Consider the following 23,660-nt stretch of genomic DNA (forward strand, 5'->3'; position numbering starts at 1 on the left):
TACCAGTTATTTTGAGGGAACAGGTCCTTACTGTGCTCATTAAAGCCAGAAACAAAGCCTCCGTAGTTCCCAACAACATTTCAGGATGCTTCTTAAACAGCTTATAAAAGAATCTATCACTAGAAACCTTCTGGACGGGCTTCGTCCCAGAAGAATGGAGGACTGCAACAGTCATCCCTCTGCACAAGGGGGGCCCATCAACTGATCCAGGGAACTTCAGCCCCATAAGCTTGATCAGTCTTATCTGCAAGGCCATGGAGAGAATTTTCATGGACCTGATCAATAATGACATAGAAAATCTCCAAACACTTGACCAGATGCAATTTGGCTTTGTCAAGGGAGGTCTTACCTGCTCAGTCTGGTGGACTTCAATTAGGTCACCAGGGCCATGAACGAGGGTAAAATGGTACACACTGCTTAGCTAGACCTGGTCAAAGATTTTGACAGAACCCCCACTCAAGGATCATAGATAAACATACCGAGTTAGGCATAACCCCCTACATCTTTAGATGGATAAGCAACTGGCTCACTAACAGGGCACATGTTGTCTGGATAGGCAAATCCACTTCTGATAAGAAACCTGTTACTAGTGGTGTCTCAAAGGGCTCAATGTTGGGACCCCTCCTGCTTGGTATATACTTCTTTGAAGTGAAGGCCAATGTTGGTGGCCTCTGTCTCACCAAATTCACTGATGACTGTAAGCTGGGAGCAATCACTGAATCCCCAAACGATGTTGAAATCCTATGAAAATGCCTAAAATGACAAAAGACTGGTGCCAAAACCACAGTGTGAGATTAAATACTCAAAAATCTGTAATCATACCCTTCATTATATCAGATATCCCTGAAAATTATAATATTGATAGTACACCCCTAAAATTAGACCCTGTGGTGGGGGACCTAGGAACACAGATAGATAGTAACCTAAAATTTTACCATCAGGTAGCCGCAACAGTGAGGAAATCCTTCTGTGTGGCTAAACTAAGTATATGATATCAAGGTCAAAGGAAGTCATGGTGCCATTGTACTCGGCCCTCATCAGGCCCATAATCGAGTACAATGTTCCCTTCGGCGTGTACCTAACCAAGCACTTACACCAATTGCAGTGGCTCCAGAGGTTTCTCACTAAAAAAATACAAAGCATAAGATTATGCAGAAGGACTTTACTTCATCTCATATTGTTTACTGAGAGGTGACTTATGCCTGACTTACAAGGCATTCTCTGGTCCAGCCCTAATGAAAATGTTATATATTCACAAGAAGAATTATACAAAGGTTATGCGTTCCATTGACCTGAACCTTATTTGTGACTCAAACAGAACTTGCTGGAGAGACAGATTCATATCCCAAAAGCTACCTTGTCTATGGAATAAACTTCCCATCTTCATAAAACAAAGTCCATCTTCCACTCCCTTTAAAAATAATTTGGATAAATGGATGGGAACTATAAATTCACTCCCAGGGTACTGACCATGTCCCTTATGGACAGAGGCAATGTCTAAAATGACTCAGGGCTCCAACACCCAAACATCCACTACCCTTATACTACCTCATCACATATCAGGAGATTAAGATATAATAGTGTCATATCCTGGGTATTATTGGCTAGGCTTGTAAAGGCTCTTGTGCCATTAACCTAGTAATCTCCAGTGAAGATTTAAAGCAAAATAAAATCATATATTAAAAATATTAAATAACACACCTGACTCACAAGTACTAGTAGAACATACAATGATGTCACTAAACCAACTACCCATAATGCTAAAAATACTACAGAGGATAGTAACTAGTGTTTTGTGGAAGAGTTCTAACTTTTTAAGCAGTTATATTATTTTATTCTAATATTTTTTAAGATTATCTAGATTTTTTGCAAACTCATAGGATACCTAATCTTGAGTTCATCCTAGACCACCCTTTTTATTTATTTGTCAAAGGTACTTCCCTGTCTTCCAAACAGTGATGCAGTTCTAACCTAACACAGAGGCATGATATTTCCATCAATTCAAATGCCATACTAGGAGGTGTCAAAAAGGGGTGCATGGCCTCTCCCTTCTCCTAGGCAAGGAAGGTATGAGCCTCAGGTCCAGTAGATGGCTCCAGTGGATCAGAAAGGAGGGAACTTTTTGTAAAAGGAATGATATCTAGGGTCCTGGTCATACTTTTCCTCCAGACTGCCCTAGCCATGCATGAAATCAGTCCCCTGCACTACACATGTATCACTGCCTATGCAGGTTTCCAAATGCACCTCTTGTTGTAATAGTGCACTTGTTGCAAACATTCCCAGCCTATGTTATGATATGCTAAATTAGTGAATCTTCCTACTCCCACCGTGAGAAAAGAGAGCAGGCCTGTTTCAAATCTAGCTAGCCCTACTAGCCATCCCATTCAATTCCCAAGTCAGATTACCAGCGACATAATCAGACAGCTTGCTTCTCTGCCATATATCAGCATTGCTTTACTATGTTTCCTGTACCCTGAAGTTCATCAGCACTGGACCCAGGGTTGACCCTTATGGTGCTTCACTAGTCACCTCTGGTTTAGCTCACACCACCTCCAGTTACATACATTCCTCCTATGCTCTGGCCCATCCCCATACTATCACTCCTCATTATTTATTTATTTATTTGTTTATTTGTTTATTTATTTAGTTATTCATTCATTCATTCATTCATTCTGTTTGTCTATTTGCTATGTCTGGACTGGTCTACAGACCCTTTTCAGCCAAGATCCAAACTCTGAAGACCACATAATATAGAGAATATGGTATTGCTACAAAGTTCATTAGGGTTTCAGTACAAAAATGTGATTTACACTAACATGATTGATGCAATAACTGAACAGTCAAAGATATCAGATACAAGTTTACAAGATGATTTATATAAGGTAAAGAAGACACTTTATATGTAAAGCAGAACTGAAGAAACAGCAGAAGATATAACAAATAACAATGCTCACAGTGGGATCAGAGGGGAAATTCTGTGGGAGACAAGACTTACTAATATCCAGGTAGACGAAGTTTACCTGGACCAATCAGTTACCCGCAGTAATGATTCAGACAAAAAACTGCTTTGGCTCTCTGCAACGGGGGAGCATTTGCATTCACATTTAGGTATTTAGTTCCTCACCTTGAATGCTTACAGAACATAGCTACGTGGCTTTCCTTAAGCTACTGTTGAACAGGGGAACTGGGTCCCTAATAAAGCAGCTCTTTTATGACCGGGTCATGTAATTTTGATCACAAAACATTAGACTCACTAGACTACAAACCATAGGTAATAAAGGCATTTCTGCAGGGGGACAAGCCCCTTGCAACACCAAATCTGGTGTGGCTGTGCCCCCTATTATTATATATCAGTTCCAGATTGCACTGTCTTGGGGAAAGGAGAACTCCTCCAAGATACCACATTCTTGATTTTTCTAGGCAATTCGCAATTGTAAATTAGTAGTCACACATTAGAGTGTCACTTACTAGAGTGCTGATAATGAGCCTGATACCCAGTGGCATCCTATTGCCCTTCTGCAGTCTTTTAGCACTATACCTGTTTCTAGAAACAAAGTAAGATACAAAATTAAATCACTTTCCAGAATTTACCAAATATATTAGAAAACGTCTTAATGATATGGGGTGGCAACCCACCTGAACCTGGCACTCTATGCCATTTAATCTTTAATAGCTTACACTCTTTGGTTATTGATAGCAGTATGAAGAGAAGGGCATATCACAGAGGAAGGGAGAATAAGCATTCTAGTACCAGCATACAAGAACAAAAGGGACATTCACAACTCTGGTCAGTAAAGGGGCATCAAACTCCTCTCACACTGCAGGAAAGTGCTGGAGCGGGTGACTGATAAGTGAATACTCATATTAGTAGAAAGTAAGATGGGAGGTGAGCCGTTTGGTTTCACATCAGGGTGCAATGCAACCAACCCATCGTTTGCAGTTAGACAGATTGAGGAGAAGAAACAAGAGAACAGAGAAGAATGAATGCAACTGGGTATTCCCAGAATCGTAGAAGGCATATGACAAGGTCCCAAGAAAACTGATTTGGGTAATCCTGCAATGGTGTAAAGTCTCAGAAACCCTGGCAGAATTAGTGCAGCTGTATGCAGGGATCTATTGATACAAATATGACCAGTGTTTGCACTCACAGAGAGGTCCTCAGTGAGAGTGAGGGTGCATCAGGGTTTGGATCTGAGTTCACTGTTGTTCATTCAGTTGATGGACTAGATTAATAGACAGTCAGAGGGGACAAAATAAAACAGCTGCTGTATACAGATGACATGGCATTACAAGCAGACTCTGAACAGGAACTTCAGCAAATGAAGGCACATGGGAAGAAACTGAGTACAGACAAGAGAGTGATCATGGAAGCAAATGGAGGAAATGAAAAGAAGCTGCAAAAATGGGACAGGTTCAAGTATGTGAGAGGGGTGGTTGAAGAGAAGGGCAGTCTGAATGAGGTCAAAGCTAGAATCAGAGGGGCTGCAACCAAATGGCACAGTGTCAGGGGTAGTGTGTGGTAGAAGAATGCCAAAGAAGCTGAAAAGTAAGATATACAGAACAGTGGTGCACGGAAACTTGAGCAGTGAAGACAGAGCATTTGAGGAAGCCAGAGATGATGGAGATGAAGTGCTTGGGTTGTAGGATGCACACTGTGGGACAGATAAAGAAATCATGACATCAGACCAGAAGCTAAAGTAGCTCCAATATCAGAGAAGGTGAAGAAGAACAGATTATGCTGGTTCAGGCACATAAGCAGGAAAGCAAAAGACGATTTAGAGAAGAAGTTTTGGAGAAACTGGAAGATGGGGCGAGTCTGGCATGATGGTTAAGGTCTTCGTCTCATAGACACAAGGTACAAGGTTTTATTCTGATCTTGGGTTATTAGCTAGGCTTAAAAAATGATCCTTCAGGGCAGTTAACCTAGTATTCACCTATGAACTATGAACCATGACAAGAGGATACAAGGGCATCTAGCAAAGAAATAGATGCGGTATGTGAGAAAAGACCTGTGATAGTAAGCATGACAACCAAAGAAGGTAGGAGAGTATCACTGAATCAAGAGAGGTAGATGGACAGAGGTAGCTTATAAATGCCTGACCCTCAGTGACCTATTTGTATACAAGATGTCATTATTCTTTCAGGAAAACCTAGCTAGGTTTAGAAAGACCCCCCCCCCCCCCGGGTCATTAGCCTAGTAACAATCCATGAACCAATGAAACTATGAACAAATGACACAACACCCCAACCCCATGTAGAAAATGGGAAAAGGGGGATTGTTGATGTTGATGATGATGAGCTCACACTGTTCTCCCTCATGGATGGCAACTGAGTATTTCAGTTTGCCTTGCCCTTTATACTTTCCTTGCCATTTAGCAGAATATTTAACTTTCTTTTAATTTATTTAACAGTTTATTGATAAAGTAATCCCACTTAGCTTACAGGAATTATCCATTTTCCTAGACTTCCAGAAATAAAAGTTAATTAAGAATATTTTAAGCTTTGATAGTATACAAATAGGAGCTGATAGGATTTTAAACCCAAGTCTGTAAATTTATAGCCCAGTATCTTAACCACTGATTTGCCCATGTGCAATATAGTCTATGAGATTATGAAGTCTCCGTTTATAGACTTGACATTTAACTAAAGATAAGACAAAACAGTACGATCCATTAGGCCAAAGTGCTTAAAACGTTGAACAGGACAGGTAAGATATATATATATATATATATATATATATATATATATATATATATATATATGCTATTTCTGTTTTATTTTTAAAATAATCATGGTGATCTTCAAGTAGTGTAATAGTTTATGCATATTAAAATAATAGCTGCTGTTGGTTAAATGACAGTGTACGATAGCTCATTTCAAAGGAATTGAGCAATGCAGTTGAAAGCTATGATGCTGAAATTCCTGAAGATTCCAGAAACATCAATTTCCAAGCAAGACAGGAGAAATACTTTAGTAGTGGATGTTTTTCTGTTTAATCTGTTTTTACAGTCCTGTGCTATCTAGTTCATGAAACTGAGCTGAGCACAGTGTAAGTTATACAGGAGTCTCAGGACATCAGTTCTTACACAGCAGTATTCCTGTTACTCAGAATCTATCACAGACGTCCTAGTCTTGACATGGGCAGATTCCAGTGTGACATTTTTTCATAGCGCTGAGAGTACAGAAGCTACATAGATGAGAATGTTGTTATACCAATAATCTATGGCTGGGTGTGGGTAATGCTGGATTTAGCCACGGTTGGTGTGTGACCAAACAAAGTCAACCATGGGTAAATCAGCATTACCCACACCCAGCTATGGATTATTGCTATTATACAATAACATAAGTTAACTTGCTTTTCTTAAATAATGTCCTTGTATAACAGTGCCATGGTGCTCTTCCACATTTTTCCCTGGTATCATGGGGCTTTCTTGATGTACTGGCATGCATATGGGACTTAAATTCCCATGCTTACACAGTACATTAGTGCTGTGTAAAGGAAGTAATGGAGAAAGGATGATTTCCATCATTTTTATTTATTTATTTTTTTAATTAAAAAAAATGAATTCTGGAGACTTCAAACGTACAGGAGAGATAGGTCAGAGAAAATATAAGGATAATCAGGTAAGTTTCTCTAATTTTGTCTCTAGTTTAATCATTACTAAATACGATCCTGGGTACTAACGAGAATATCTATGGTATTAAATTGGGATGAAATGTCTAGGTTTGAAATGACCTCTGGGTTGATAGCTTAGTAACCTCCTATGATCCTATACATAACATACCTGATTATGCTTGCATTTTTCTCTGTCCCATCTCTCTCATTCTTTTGAAGTCTCCAGTTTTTGTATGTTTATTATTATTTTTTTTAATTAAAGAAAAGTATAATTTTCGTAGCATATATTAATAGAAGAAAGTCCAGGTGGCCAGACTTTTTTTCATTGGTATATGCTCAGTTTACAATGGGCACACTGGTTGTGCTGACCAATAAGCATGCTCATGTTTGAATGTTAATGGCCAGCCATCGTATAATAATATATAGTGTACCAAATGTTATTAGTCATAGCTTGTCTTATGCTACAGACAACGAGAGCAAACAGATAAAATGTTTATCTTCTCATGATGATCCCAACTAGAATGTTTATGAATGTAGAAAGATGTCAACAAAAAACACCTAGCCTTTCTAATATATAATCAACCCAAACACATAACTGTACCGTTTCATATTAAGCCTCTGCTGCCATGTGTATGTCCACTCTCCAAACTATGTTAAACCTCAGTGAAGATTGTCTGCTATAAACATAAACTCTGCTGCAGTCTCAGCACAGTCAATGAGCTGCCTGGTTTTATATCAGATGTATGATGCAGGTATGTGAAATATCACTGATCCCAACACTAACCCTGTGGCTTTTTCAGCTTCAGCTCCTAATCAGTACAGACTCTGAAGTGCATAAACTGTGAAACCATCAGGCTAGAATGGCAGACAGTTAAATGAGGACCAAAATTCTTATCATGCCATATTTTTGTAAAAAAACAAGGGGTTGACCATATTCAATAAGTCTATTTGCCCGTATCAATCCAACATTCTACTAAATGAAGGGAGGTGTAACCGTCCTTCTGTCAGGCAAACTGCATCCAAATTAAACACAGATTTGCTAGCAGATCATTCATGAAAATCCACATACTTTAATTTAATAAATGAACTTCATTTTTTGTCACACAATACTGCCCATTTACCTTTAATCCATATGTTAGCTATCTAAATACATCATAGTCACCATTTGTTTTACTATTAATGTGTTTAGCCTTCTCCTAACCTTTTCTACTGCCAATATGAAGGTGGAATACTGCAGTTTCAGCCTCTGAACAGCCTCTGACCAAATCAGCCTCACTTAAGGCCACTTTGCTACAAGTACGTCAATATCCTGTATTCAGCAACTTTCCAAATCCTTTAATGGTACCTAATAGGTTCATAGGATCAGAGGTAAGTACTAGGCTAGCTGCCCTTATGGGCCATTTTAAGCCTAGGCAGTTTCTGCTTTTGTGCTCAAAATAACCTTTGGCCTTACCCATCCCATGATGGATAATTATTTATTACCCTTATAAGAATAACTGGGATCATACCATAAACAATTGGGGGGACCATTATCATTATCATCTTAATCAGTCCCCCTTTTCCCATTTTCAACATGGGGTTGGGGCGTCATGTAAACTACCACCATCTCTCTGTATTCAAGGCCACTCCTTTTACTTCCTCGATGCTCATGCCTGACGGTCTCTGTTCTTCCCTCACACAATCCATTCGCCTCTTTGCTGGATACCCTCATTTTCTCTTCCCTTCTTCTTCACCAGATTGTCTGTCCCAAATATTTTTCACCAGATTGTTTTCTGCTTTTTTGCACATATACATGAGCCACCATAATCTGTGCTCTTTGACCTTTTCTGCAATTGGAGCTAATTTGACTTCCGCTCTTATGTCCTCATTTCTTCACCAGTCCCACAGTATGCATTCTACCACTCATCTCAGGCACTTAATCTCCATCACCTCTAGCTTCCCCATGCTGTTCTACCTTTACTGCACAGGTTTCACCACTGTTTTGCACACCTCACATTTCAACTTCTTTGGCATTCTTCTGCCACACACTACACCTGACACTCTGTGCTAGCTATATGCAACCCATCTGAGTCTAGCTTTGACCTCCTCATTCATACTTCCCTTCTCCTAAACCATCCTCCCAGACACATAAGGCTGCTAACCTGTTCCACTATTTTCCCTTCTATCACACTTCTCAGCTTCTTCTGATTTCCCCCATTTGCTGCCAATTGCAGCTGTCTTATATGCACTCAGTTTTGTACCATGTGCCTTCAGTTTTGCATTCTAATCCCATACCCTTTGCTGAAGTTCTTGCTCAGAATCTGTGTATAATTTCACACTTTGCATACAGCAACGTTGTTGATCTGTCCCCTCTGACCTGTTTGCTAATGTAGTTCATCACCAGTATGAACAACAGTGGGCTCAGAGCTAAACTCTGATGCACACCCATTCCCACTGGGGACCCCTCTGTGAAATCAAACACTGTTTGTACTAGAGTCATTAGGGTTTTCTGCAGAACTTGTAGTAATTCTATCAATATTTCTGGGACTTTCAACCACAACAGAACTGACCAGATCAGCTTTCTTGGGACCTTGTCATATGCTTCCTCCAAGTCTAGGAATATCCAGTTGGACTCTGTCCTAATTTCTAGCTTCTTCTCAAGTATCTGTCTCATTACAAACATTGGGTCAGCTGTGCTGCATCCTGATCCTAATCCAAACTGCTCCTCTCCCTTGTTATTTTCTACTACACTACATATTCATTTATCAATCACCTTCTCCAGACCTTTCATGTAATCTGAAAAGAGTTTGTTGCCTCTCTATTGCTCACAATTGTGAATGGCCCCATTGTTCTTGAGCACTGGTACTAGTATGCTTATTCTGCAGTCATTTGGGATATGCTTTTCTCTCAGCACTGCTATGAGTACCCTCACAAGTCATTTCTCCCCTAACTCATCCAACATCATTATCATATCTGCTGTGAACTCATCACGCTGGACCCTGCTGCTTTCCCTGACTTCATTTTTCTTAATGCTGTTCTTACTTTTTCTATGGTGAGCACATCCTCTTCTCTCATCTTAGGCTGTGTTTTGGGCAGTACAGCTTCTGGGAGTTTTTTTTTCATTCAGAAGCTGCCAGAAGTAGTCCTTCCATCTGCCTTTGATGTCCTGTGGACTGGTGAGCAGGTTGCTGCTGGCATCTTTATGAAGGGTGTCTGACTAGCTTCCTTATCTTTCTGTCTTTACCTTCCAGTCTGGTACAGTTTCTTTATGCCATCTAATGAGTCACTTTCCAGAAGCTGGTAGAGGACCTCTGATGCCTTGCTTTTTGCTATTGGTGTCTTTGTTAGCCAACCAGTATTCCTTCTTAGCCTGGATCATCTTTTCTATCTCTCATTTTTTTCTGCACTCCTTTTTTTCTTTTGATGACTTCCTGGACTCCTGCATTCCACCACCAGCTTTCCTTTCCTTATGTACCTTATTTCCATACCTAGCTTGGCCGCATATCTGTTCTGTAGTCCTCACACATACTGTTTTGAGGTCCTACCATTCTTCTTCTTCCACTCCACCTATTTCCTCCTCTTCTTGAGGTACTAGAGTTGTTGTGCTTTCTCTCCAGTCAGCTTCCAGGTATTCAGTCTGGTCAGTCTGGTCTTTGTTGACCTTAGAGCATTCTTTGACCATTGCTTGCAGCTGATTGTGGAAACCAATGGTTTATGCTATGGGCAGACTGTTTCACTGGGGATGACTTTACAATCAGTGATTCTAGCCCAGTGCCCTTTCCTTGCTATGAGGAAGTCTACCTGAGTTCCATGTTGGCTACTTTTGTATGAGAACTTGTGACTGTCTTTCTTTCTGAACAATGTGTTGGCTACTATCAAGCCATTTGCCAGATAGAAATTTAGAATTGCCTCTCCTTTTTTATTCCTGTTGTCCCACCCATGAGGATCCAGGCAGTCCTCATATCCTTTTGTGTCTGTCCTGATATGTGCATTCAGATTACCCATTATCAACACCAATTTCTGTTGTCCTTCTTTATCTAGCTGCAATTGCTGTCTGAATGCATTCTTTTCTTCACTATCACAACCCTGTTGTGGGGCATTGGCACAGATTATGAATACTGCCCTATCATTACACTGGAGTCTGATTGCCATGAGTCTGTCACTAATTCTGTTGCTATCTCTCACTGCCTTTTAAAACCTCTCCCTCACCACAATTCCTTCACCATTTCTAACCTGTCCTCCTCTAGAGTAATAGACTTCGGATGCCAAGACAAGTGGCTTTGCTGCACTGCCCTTCCATCTTGTCTCCTGGATACATAGAATGTGCAGCCTCTTCCTTACCTTCATGTCATCCACTTCCAAGCTGCATCCTATCAGTGAACCTACATTGAGTGTAGTAATTGCTATTTCATGTTTGGTAGGTTTTATGTCCAGCCTTTGCTCAACATTGCAATCCCAGGTAACCCAACTGGGCAATTGGACACCGGCTGGCTAGTAGCTTATTGACCCAGGGCTCATAGGCTTTATGGCAAGCACACACTGGACAATATGGGCATATACACTCTTCCCACCAAAAGCATGGTTCTCTGGCATACTTGTGAGTAGGCCAGGTCCTCAACCCACTTATCATCGGCAAATATCTATGCCCATTTGGCAACATTAGTCAAAACCCATTCATGGGATAAAGCATTTAGGAGCTGCCTCTGTCCATAAGTAGTACAGGATGCAGTCCTGGGATAAAATTTCTCTTTCCCATCCATAGAAGTTGTGCTTGAATATGGACAGTGATTAACTTTGTTTTATGTGGATGGGGAGTCTGTTCCACAGCAGCAGTACCCTGTTCAAGATATACTTGTCCCTCCAAATTGTTCTCTTGATGTTGCAGAAATGGTTTAGATCCGTAGAAATATAAAAAATATGGACTGCTTTGTGTTAAACAACATGACTTCACAAATTCCTTCAGTCAGTACCCTGACAACATTATACATAACCTCTCACACATTTTATACAAATATCAATGATACAAAGCTATCAGTGGGTCTGTTCTTTGATATGACCAGAGCATTCAAAACAGTACATCATAACTCCACCCTCATTCAGAGGAATGACTGTTGTTGTCTTCCATTCATCTGGCATGAAGGCTGCTTGGATATTGAATAGCCTTCACAGAGGATCTCATAAGTCCTGTTTCTGGGTGACCCTTGGACAGGCAGGTATGCTATCCAGTCCCTTAGAAGTAGTGTTTTTGGCCTTGGATAGTGCCTTGTGGACTTGTTCTTGGGAGATTTGAGGGGTGTAGATGTGGGTATGTGCTCTGGGAATATAGAAGGGGAGCATGCCTCTTAACGATCCCTACTATGAAGGAACACTTTTATTTTCAGGCCCGATTTAACCCTGCACATTATGTACCTATTTTTTGAGGTATGTCCCTATTTTTAGGCTTGATTCATGCCTTCACACAATCTCCTGAATTCCTCCTCATTATATGTGATTTTTAAACCTATCAAATACACAGAAAACCACACTACATGACCAACATGCAAGTTTCAACAAAAATTTAAAGAAAGAGGACCAACATCTTATATCTCCCATTTTCAGAAGCAAAAATTAATGACCTTGTGTGGTAGAGTTTTGCAATATAGTTCATTAAAAATCTACAGATTTTACACTCTTTCTGATAATGAGCTTATGTTTTTCTATTCGTAGGTTCATAGGTTCATAGGTTCATACTAGGCTATCTGCCCTGGGGCAATTATAAGCCTAGCCCGATTCTGTATGGCTTACGCCACCCCTTGATTTGAGTATACTGTGCCCTTTTTAAGGTTTAGATTACTGTGCCTCTGTCTAATAGTGACACGGGAGTAATCCCTGGGACAAACCTACGATCCCCCATCCACTTATCGAGATTCTTCTTGAAGAGATTCAGTGAGGTGCTCTGCCTCACATGAACTGGAATTCTATTCCAGAGCGAAGGGAGCCTCTGGGTTATGAACCTGTCCCTCCAGCAAGTTCTATTTATTTCTGTGCTGAGGTTCAAGTCCCTCGAGCGTGTGGCTCTAAGGGATTTAGATTTACTGAGGTGGAGCATGTCCATTAATTCTGAATTTGACATAGCTTTGTATGTCAGGCATAGATCGCCTTGAAGTAGGCGGTATGCAACTGAGTAGAGCTGGAGTTTTTTTAACCGAGCAGCATATGGCATCTGTTTGAGACCCTTGATCCTCTTGGTGAGATACTTTTGGGGTCTTTCTAATTGCTGCATGTGTCGGGTAAGGTACATCCCAAAAGGGGCATTGTATTCTATGATGGGCCTGATGAGGGATGAATAAAGGGGCATGATTACCTCTCTTGATCTAGATGTGAAACCCTTCATGATGAGGTGGGCTATGTAGAAGGTCTTTCTAACCACTTTGGCAATGTGGTTTTCAAAGTAGAGATTGCTATCAACTTGGGTCCCCAGGTCCCTAATAACTTTCTCTGTACTTAATGGGTTTCCACCTATGTGGTAATTTGTGGGCACATTGTTTTTGCCAAAGGGTATGACTATACATTTTTTGGCATTTAGCTTTAAACCATGGTGCTGGCACCAGTTATCTGTCTCTGTGAGACCTTTTTGAAGGATGTTTGTGTCAGCTGGAGAGTTGATTATGGCGCCCAGTTTGCAGTCATCTGCGAACTTGGTGAGCCATTGTCCTCCCACATTTGCCTGTACCTCGGAAAAGTATATACCGAACAAGAGTGGTCCCAGGACAGAACCCTGTGGGACGCCACTTGTGACTAGTTTCGAGTCTGACATGGCTCCAGCAACTCTCACTCTGTGGGTTCTGTCTTTGAGCCAGTTTGCGACCCATCTTGTGACATAGGGGTTTATATTTAAGCTGGATAGCTTATCTATGATGCCCGAGTGGGGTATTGTGTGAAATGCCTTTGCAAGGTCCAGATAGGCTGTGTGGACTACCTTCCCTTCATCTATGGCTTTGGTGACTGTTTCAAAGAAGTCAACCAGGTTCAAAAGGCAGGATCTGCCCTTGACAAAGCCGAACTGGGTAGGATCTAGTGTCTGTAGGTCCCCAATGTCTTTGTTTATGAGCTCCATGATGATCCTCTCCATAGCCTTGCAGACTAAGCTAGTCAGGCTTGTGGGGCGATAGTTTCCAGGGTCCGTAGAGGCTCCACCTTTGTGGAGTGGGACCACTGTTGCTGTACGCCATTCTGTGGGCACATATCCTGTAGTGAGGCTGAGATTGTATAGCTGTTTTATTTGCGGGATTAGTTCCTCTTGTAGTTCATGTAGGACGCAACCTGGGATGCCATCTGGTCCCATGGAAGCAGTGTTTTTTGCTTTGGAGAGGGCGGCCTTCACCTGAGCATCTGAGATGTTTGGGAGGCAGCCCTCTGCCGGGATAGATACTTGCTCTTTTCGGGGGGAGGGGTGGAGAAGTTTGCACTGAACCTGTCTGCCAGGATATTGGCGATGTCTGTGGGTTCAGTGTATTTTTTGTCGTTTAGAATCAACTCAGAACAAGTCTGGGAGTTGCATCCCAGGTTACTAACATAACTGAAAAAAGCCTTATGATTGTCTTTGGTGTCCTGTGCAATTTTTCTCTCGAAGCTGGCCTTGGAGGATTTTATGAGGGATCGTAATTTTTTGCTAGTACTGATCAGAGATGCCTTCCCTATTAGGGATTTTGCTCTATCATGTAGTAGCTTCCTCCTTCTGTTGTACTGTTTATTTATGGCAGGGGTCCACCAGACTGGACGCCTACCTTTGGATGATTGAGTCTTGGTTTTGTTTGGGATAGCATGATCCATGCATTCCTGGAGATGTCCGTAGAATGCATTTATATAGGATTCTGCAGTTTGGGCTGTAATTTCTACTGGCCCTGGGGCCTTGAAGGATTCCACTTCGGTTTTGAGAAGTGAGAAGTTCGCTTTTGAGAAATTTTTCACTGTGGTTTTCTCGGCTGGGAGTGGGGTCGGGATGTGGACATCCAGTGAAATTAATTTATGGTCTGATCTTACCAATGAGGGATATACTTCTGGTGTGGAGCATAGAGTCCTCATGTTGGTAATGATCAGGTCTAGTATGTTGTCCCCTCTTGTGGGAGTGGTGACTAGTTGTTCCATAGCATTTGAGTTTATAATTTCCAGGAATCTTTGGGGTAAGGTGCTGGGGCTTGAGTAGTGCTTCCAGTCAATGTTTGGGTAGTTGAAGTCGCCCAATATAATGGTGTTCGGAGAGATCTTCATGTTCTCCAATGTTTTCAGGAAAGCCGAATGGGATTCCTGACTTTGAGAGGGTGGTCTGTAGGATGCTATAAACTGAAAAGCAGTCTTGCCCACTGTTAGTTGCACATGGATGGTCTCCGATACTTCATGCAATGCCACTAACCTGGAGGTGTGGATATCCTTGATAAATATGGAAACTCCCCCTCCTTTTGTGGTTCGGTCCGGGTTTTGGGGCCGAAAAGCATGATATGAGGTATAGCCTGGTAGTGCTGGGGTGCTCTCTGGAGCCTTGAACCAGGTTTCTGTCACTGCACAGATATCGGTGTTCTCCATACTGAGGAGAGCTTCGAGTGCATGCATCTTGAGGTTAAGACTTCTGGCGTTTAGCAGCATTACCCTTAGTTTCTTGTTCCTTGTGCTGTCTATGGGGTGGGTTTGACTTTTGAGCCTTGCCTAAAAAAGGCACTATGGGAGTGGCAAGAGCCTTTGCCAATATCCGAAAGCCCAGTGGTGACAGGTGCAAGCCGTCCCTAGCGAAGCAACGTGGCTTGTCGAGCATGTCATCCCAGGCTGACAGACACTGGATCCCCTTTGAATGACACCAAAATTTTAGCCAATTGTTAAACTCGATCATTTTGTCTTTGTACTGTGGCATCATTCTAGGTGAGGGTAAGATGCTGCTCAAGGTCAGGGTCATACCAGCCTGGGCTACATGATCAGAGAGCTCCTCTATGTCTCTTTTCATGTAGTCCAGGGAGGTACGACTCAGGTCATTCACACCAGCATGTACAATGACTGAGTCATATTTGTATTTGCTTTGGAGTGACCTGAGTGCTTGCGTTATGTGTCGGATCCTAGCACCCGACAGGCAGCTCACTGTGACCTTCTCTTTATTCAGCCTGGTGAGCGGGACGTCAGTGTGTCTGACAATAGAGTCACCTATAACAAGAGTATCAGGTGTGTTATTCAGCCTTAAGGGCTGTGGCTGCTTGGCACATTGACTTTGTGGGTTATGTGTTGTGTGTGTTTTGTTTTGAGGTAGCATTTGCTTGGATGTCTGCTTTGGAGATCTCTGTTGCTTAGGTAGATTTTTATTTAGAGCCTCCGAGTATGTTTTTGTGTATTTATGTGTTTGGTTCGCTGATGTGGTGGGACTATGTGATACTGGAATTGTGTTGTGTGAGGTTACCTTCTCCTCCTGACTGGTTACACCAGTTTTGAGATGAGAGAGCTCAGCCTCCACTTTTGTCACTCTGTTTTTAAACGTGTAGTATATAACATTGCTACTAAAAGTAGGAAAAGTTATCTGCTATTTGGTATTCACATTTTATGCTAATTAGATGTCCAGAGTTTTGGCTGGCTGTACCTACTTTTCAATGGTCTTTGTTCCTATTTTAAATGTCTGCAGGGTGAGAGGTATGGAGGGGAGTGGAGGAGAATGTTTGAGCTACACCAGTATATTAGTTATGTTGTGTGTCTGAGTATGTAATATCATTTGCTATCTGGTCTACATGGTGCTGGGCTTTGTTTCTAAAGTTTCTAGAAGACTTTGTAGTTATCCTTCAGCTGGGTGGCTGTTTTTTACCTCATATCTGGCTTTGATTGGTCTGACCAGGGTCTGGAGCTCCCTAAAAAGTTTAGAAAGACTGTTTTTGGCATCATGAGTGTTAAACTTATTTTGGCCCTCCAGTGAGTTTTTTTTATTATTTTAATATAGAGCCTGTTTATATTTGAGTTCCATCATGGGGACTTGTTTTCAAATTTGGCATTGTGTTTACATTGAAGGGGGCCAGCGGCATCTATTCATTCATTTACATGTGCACAGATTTTGGCAGTGAATGATTCCTCATATAAAGTGGGATCATCAAGTTGGAAGGGGATTTTGAATTTGGCCATGTCATCACTCAATTTTAGTAGATTACCCTTAGCACAATCTCTGAATACTGAGGTATTGGAAGACGCTCCCAGCTTCAGACTTATGGTGAATTTGACTGATTGTGGTTCACTTTACCCAGGGTTGAAGTTGTAATTGCTGGTGAGCAAAGCTGTCCCATATTGATAAGGATCAAGTCCATGATTTTATCACCCTGTTTAGGATGTGGACTAACTGGCCCAGAGAGTTTGTAATGATGAATCCCAGAAATTTGTGGGCATACATGTTTGAGGGTGTGTAAGTCTCCCAGGTGATGGCGCAGTAGTTGAAGTCAACCAGAAAAATGGTGTTTGGCTTAATGCCTAGGGACTCCGTACTACTTAGGTAGGAGGTATGAGCTAAAGGGGACATAGAGAAGACCCTATAGTTAGCTTCAGAGTTATGGTGACTGTGCTAGCTATGATCTGATGAGGGCTTTTGTTGATAATAAATTGGACATGGAAGAGATCCAAGTTGTTATCTTGCCTAATGAGTCTGGAGGTGAATTTTATTTTAAGAATATGGAGACACCACCACATTTATAGCCTCCATCTAGTGCAGTGGGCTTGAATATGTTGTAGGTATTGACAACCTGAACTTATGGAGTGCTGTCATTGGTCTTGAACCAGATCTCTGTGATGATATTTACATACTGTAAATGATAACACACAAATGTATTGTTTGTATTTTGTTACTGTAGCATGTACAGCTCTGTGTACTATTTAGTCTATGTTTAATTTTCTGTTTGTTGTCTTACACCATAGTGCCCGAGTTGTGGCAGAAAGGTGTCTTGCACCCAGTCCACCCACCTGGGTATCAAACTGAAATAAACAAACTGCTAATTTGAAACTGTGAATGCGATCAGGTGGCAAAAGTCATCAGCAGTGTGTGATTCCTACAACTACCTGTGTGTGTTGAGACAGTGATACCAACTATGCATTCAGTTGCTCGGGTTTGAAACCTGAGCCCTCTGGTTAGAGAACCAGCTGGTTAAGTTGCTGGTGACCAGGCTTGCCATCTTGGGAAATGGATGTGGGGGTATCTCATCTGAGACCAGATCAAGGGTGGAGTCCTGGGTGCAAAAATCTGAGATTCCCCAGACAGTCATGTATCCATTACTGTGTGAGGCTTATGCTTGTTCAAGTATACATGTGTGCAGCATGCATGCAAGGGAAGGGTGTTAGGCAACATATGTAAAAATCTGCTTCATCAATCACCAGTGCCAAAAATTATGTTGATGATGATCCAGCCCATCTTCTTTCTCATGTCAGTGAGAACCAATCAGACTTCAGTGTTTTGGACAACACAGGTATGGGATTGTAATTGGAGCAGGGACAAGAGTCTACCACGGAAGAACTTTAGGTAATTCGCCCCTGCACCAGGTAAGTAGGTAGCTAAATTAATAAGGGTGTGTATCCTAGAGCTGAACAAACATGGATTCCATAAAATGCTTGTTTGTCATTGTTTACACATCTTTGTTTACCATCCCATACTATAATAAAAGCAGCACAAGAGAATGCTTCACAATATCCTCTTTACATGGCTGCAAAAGGTTTTTGAATCACCAGATCACTATACCTGGAGTCTGCATAGAGTTTCCTTTATGCAGCTATGATGAGAGCTTTTCTCCTATAGCACTCTAAATTGTTTTTGAGTGGTTTAGGAACTTACTGGATTTAGTAGATTTATGACTGATCTAACCATAATTCCATGCTTTCTAAAACTGGACAACTGAGCCCTCACCCATTACTTGAGGGAGTCTGCTAAGTCCACCAATGAAGAAAAGGAAAGCCCAGTCATTAAAATGATGCTAGTTGCAGGGCACTAATAAAACTAAATATGACTTTAATTGGCATATTTTTTTATTCTATTTTGTGTCAGCCTAGTACTGCAGCAATACATTCTGCTATTTTACTAAGACATTAATAAATACTATTATACTATGTTGTCCTATGCCAATTTCATAAAGAGAGTGAAAACTCTAGTCTACCATAGACCCTAAGCAGTATAGTCCCTAAGCAGTGTAGTCTGAAAACTTAAATTCTTTTTCAGAATAATTTGTTTTAACTCCTCCATTCCACTACCTGCCTGAAGCTCAACATCTCAGCCCCTATGTATTATACAGTTGTGCATTACAGGCAGTAACAGTCTGTTATTCTGTCACATTATTTGCTGGTGGAAATGTAAAACAATATGTAAATGATTGTAAATCAGTTCCTATTTTTGCAAAGGCAATACAAGACTACATTTAACAGATGTCAGGTGTATTGTCTGAAAGTCTGAATTTTAGAACCTTTTCTTGTTCATTATTAAAGAAGTTTTAATTAAAAAAGAACATTTCCCCCGGCACCATTTGCTCCAGTTGTTTATTCTAGCTGCAGACATAAACATCTGCTCATTACAGTACTTTACAAATTGCAGCAGCTGAAGTCACTTTTAACTATCACGTTATACCTTTGCTATGGTGGACATGTGTTTTTTTTAAAGGATCTCCCACTGTTTGTCAACCATTTTGTTTTCTAGCCACTGGAGTTTTTAAATTTAACTAAATTGCACTTGGCTCTTTCTTAACCAGGTGAACAAACTGATCGCTGGTGAAGGGATAGTAGCACAGGTTCTAGATTTGTAGACTCCAGAACATATGTGTAGCCAAACAGTTTTATTTTATACTGTTGCCCCTTTTCATTCACCTAACATTTAAACATGTAATTGCATCTCATAATGTTGTCCCTATAAATTGAGAGCTGTACATATCATTTTCAGCTTTTGTCTAGCACCCTAAAAAGGGCTGCTATTAGAAGAGTATTTCTAACTTTTAAGTACTTTGTTTACATATCTGCATTTGGTGCATCGTAGACATCCCTGAACATGGCTCTAGGAATTTGTAGGGTGCATGAGCCACAATGTGTCTTAGAGACATAACTGTCAACTGTCCAGAGTTTCGTAGAATGCCCAGACTTTTGCCTCATATTTTTGGTCCATTTCTCATAAAATGTATGTTTTTCTGGCAAATCAGTGAAAATTAAATTCATTAAATAATGCATTGCAACACAAAACCTTTTATCCTAACAACGTTCTATGTCTGTAAGAGCAATATTTATACTTTGTCCCTATTTGTGGGCCTTTGTCCCCCCCTCCCCATTATTTTTGGCTTTGTCCAGAATTTTTGTGCTAAGAAGTAAAGAGGTATGCAAAAGTTAGAGACAGTCAGAAAAAAAATGCACTTGGCTTCCTTCATCTGGGCCTCCTATTCCCATGCATTTCTGTCACATACAATGGCAGACGATTACATTTACTTTGATAGAAAATCAGCGAGTAGATTTGCTGGCCACAAAACTGAATGACAGAACCAGAAATAAAAATATATATATTTTTTGGGGTAAACAAAACCCCACATCCCATACCAACATACACAAGCATACTAAAATATTGCATCTTGGTTGTACCGTCTTCCAGGAAAAGGGACAAATTACTGATAATTGTTACCCTTTTCAATCTGCCAGAAAATGCTGTTTACTGATGAAGTACAAAAAAGAGAAACATACGCTTTGGAATTCACAGGTAGAACTGTACATATGCTGCAAAGTTCGGTAGCTCCTGTGCAGTCCACTGTTCCACCAGTGAGATTCATGCCGCCTGTCCTTGCAGTCCTCTGTTCCGCTGCTTTCTCCACCAATAAGATTCATGTCCACTGTCCGTATAATCTGTATTCTTTCCTACTACAAGACCTGTAACAGGTATCACTCACTTGGTGGAACTGAAAAGTAAGAGCGACTCACAAAAACTTGCTCTTGCTTCCAATTTCTCTTTACTTTCATGGTTGACAATGGCAAAACAGGTACAGCATTACATTCATCAATGTAATTTACACATATGTTCACTTTGGGATAGGGACAAAAAACTACCAGCCTTCCATTTGTTATTTGGAGTACAGCAGTGATCCAGATGGACCATTTTCAGTTCAGCCCAGGGATCATAGGATCATAAGAAGTTACTAGGCTAATGGTCCTAGAGTCCTTACAAGCCTAGCCAAGTTCTACCCTAATTTTCACGATCAGCACCTAATGCCTGTGTCCAGGAGGGACACAGGTGGAACACTCAGGGTGAACTTACGGTTACCCATCTAATCAAGATGCAATACACAATGGTAAATCACAAATAAAAATACTTTTATTTTGCATATACAGGTCATTCTATTGAATGACAAACCTTAAAACATTATAACTATATGGCCAGGCTTGTAAACCTGGGTATTAGTGTACACATTTGGATAAGATAGTATTGACAGTAGTTGACAGTAGTTATTAGGTGCCTGAACTATAGGAATTCTTAGATCTTCCACACAGAGAAGTTTCCTCTTTATTTATTGACACTAGTTGCACCTTAAATGCATTGAGGGGATGTAAGAGAGAGCAGTGAAGACGAGGAATGAAAGAAGATTAGTAAGTGATCAGAGATGGGAGGGGAGATCGGTAAGACAGGGAGTTGGAAGGTGTTATTCAGAGCAGTTAAGTGGTGTTTGAAGTGTTTACTTTGAGAAGTTTGGAATTTTACTTTCAGCATTTTGAGCAGAATGGGGGTAAGTAGTTTATCTACCACTTATTTTCTTTAAATCATTTGCAGGTGACTTAATTGTGGTAGAGATTGCTTTAGTTAGTTTCAGAATTGTTGGAAGGAGGAGATTGACTGAACTATTAATGGAAGGAATAGTTCAAAGAAAGGCAATAAAGACGGTTTTGTTCCTTAGCTAATTGTTATTTAACAAAAAACTAATGGATGTCACTATGTATTGGAAGCTCTGTCAGAATATTATAAAAGGTTTTCAATACCTCAGGGGCATGTATAAAGAACAATAGGCAATACCGTATACAATCAAGGTAAAGAACTTTTGGTGTAATTTATCTAACAAGACTAGATTCAACTTGGTTCCCCTACAGAGTCTTGAGGAGAAATTCCTGGAGCATCAGTAGCCCACAGAAAAAAGTCAAATGGCATAATGCTGACTGCTTTTCTCTACAGGAAATCATTAAAAATGCAAGTTCTAATTGTGCCTTGTCAGTGATTCATCTTTAGGGAGATTTTTCCCTTCTTCGAATTGGTGCGACCATGGAGTTGATATATATAAGTTTGTGATGGAGGTGTTGTGGACTTGCCCTCATTTCAGGGGTGCAGAGTGTCCCCCCTGCAAAAAACAAGAAAAAAAAGGTGTTTTTCACTCTCTTGGTTTTGTGCATTTTTTCATTCTTTCAAAGTGTTGACTTCACATCTGATTCTAAGTGAATGAGTTAACCATTCCAAATCTTCTAGTTTGCTCCTGAAAAACATCTGACTGAGCAGAGTCCCTTTTTAGTGGAGGCCTAGGGAGAAAAGCTCCAAATGATATATGTTATAGATTTATTCATAGAATAGAAAAACAGCATTTTACAAATGTATACATAGTCTAGAAAATAAAGACATTTTGTAAAGGTTTATACATTGTACAGAAAAGTCATTCAACAGTATTTTGAAAAGTCTGCATAGTAATGGAGTCGCAGATAATACAATAAGTGATGGATAAAAAGTTATTGTTTTCAGTAAAGAAAGATGGGCATAATTCACTATACAGACAAAAATTTCAGAGGATCAGTAGCATTGTGTACTTCAGTAAGGAGAATCATAACAAAGACATGAAATAGACAAAGTTGCATAAAAGCAGCATCCTTTTATGCTTTACATTTATTTATTTTTTTACTAGTTAGCAGACTAGAAGTGATTGAAAGTGTGTAGGAGGAAGAAATGGAGGGGCAAATATGATTCCATAAGTGAACGTAAGAAATATGAAGTGAGTTGGAAAGTCGTCGGAGGGGTAGTAGTCAGTTAAAGTGAGAGGGTGAGGGCAGAGAAAAGAAGGGTTGTGAGAAAGGGATGAGAGAGAAGTAGTTGAAGGGCAGAAAGAAGTGTGGAATTATGGTTTAGTCTAGGGGTACTTATCCAGGGCAAGTGCAGGGGCAGAGCCAGAGATTCTGCATATGCGACCTTCTCTTCTGTTTAAAATGTTTGAGATGCTCTGTTTTAGAGACAGAGAGAAACAGAGAGAGAGAGAGAGCGAGAGAGAGAAGAATCCCTACTAATTTCATTAATCTGTCCATAGCAGTGATACAAAGCATGTAAATATATTTAATGTTTGAACAGTTCAAAACATCAGTACAGCTTGTACTTGTAGTTTTGTAATTACAGTCACCAGAACTGCAAAATTCTGCACCCAAGAGCCAGCAGATCAGATGGGGCTGTCTTGCTGCTGCATAAGTACTGTGCCATGACTCCTCCATGCGACTCTTTACTTTGAGCCTGCTGATTTTGTTTTGTGCATCTGGAATAAGAGTCTATGCACACATATATTTAGGCAGTAACATCAATTAGACCTTACACAATAAATCTAATCCAGTCCAGACAGCAGGAAAAAGCCCCCAGCAAGCATCTTGAAGTATTTGTTGCAAAGAAGCAGACTGCTATGCAATTTGGCTGAATTATAGTTTGTCCTTTAGTATCATGGAGGCACAGTAAACATGTCTGCAACAATATGCATTTTACCCTTGTCAGTGCAAGTATACTGATTCAGTATATTAAAACATAATAATGATAATAGTAATAAGCAAACAAAATAACATTATTAGGCAAAGGCTACTCCACTGTTAGGGTAACATTTATTTTCCTGCACTACTACTACTGAAACGTACCAGTGTTACACATGTTTTAAAATATATATGAAGCTGTGAAGCTGATGTGTTAGGAAGAAGTCAGTGCAAGCTGGAGAGTCATGTTATGGTCTAGTATCACCCTGGTTATAGGTAATAATTTGGACTGTATGTTTCTATCCATTTTAATAACACTGGATATAAAAGCATAGGATATATTATAAGTCATAACATATATATATATATATAT

The sequence above is a fragment of the Protopterus annectens genome, chromosome 9.part0, assembly GCF_019279795.1.
Source record: "Protopterus annectens isolate FY-2018-M chromosome 9.part0, PAN1.0, whole genome shotgun sequence".
Lineage (NCBI taxonomy): Eukaryota > Metazoa > Chordata > Ceratodontiformes > Protopteridae > Protopterus > Protopterus annectens.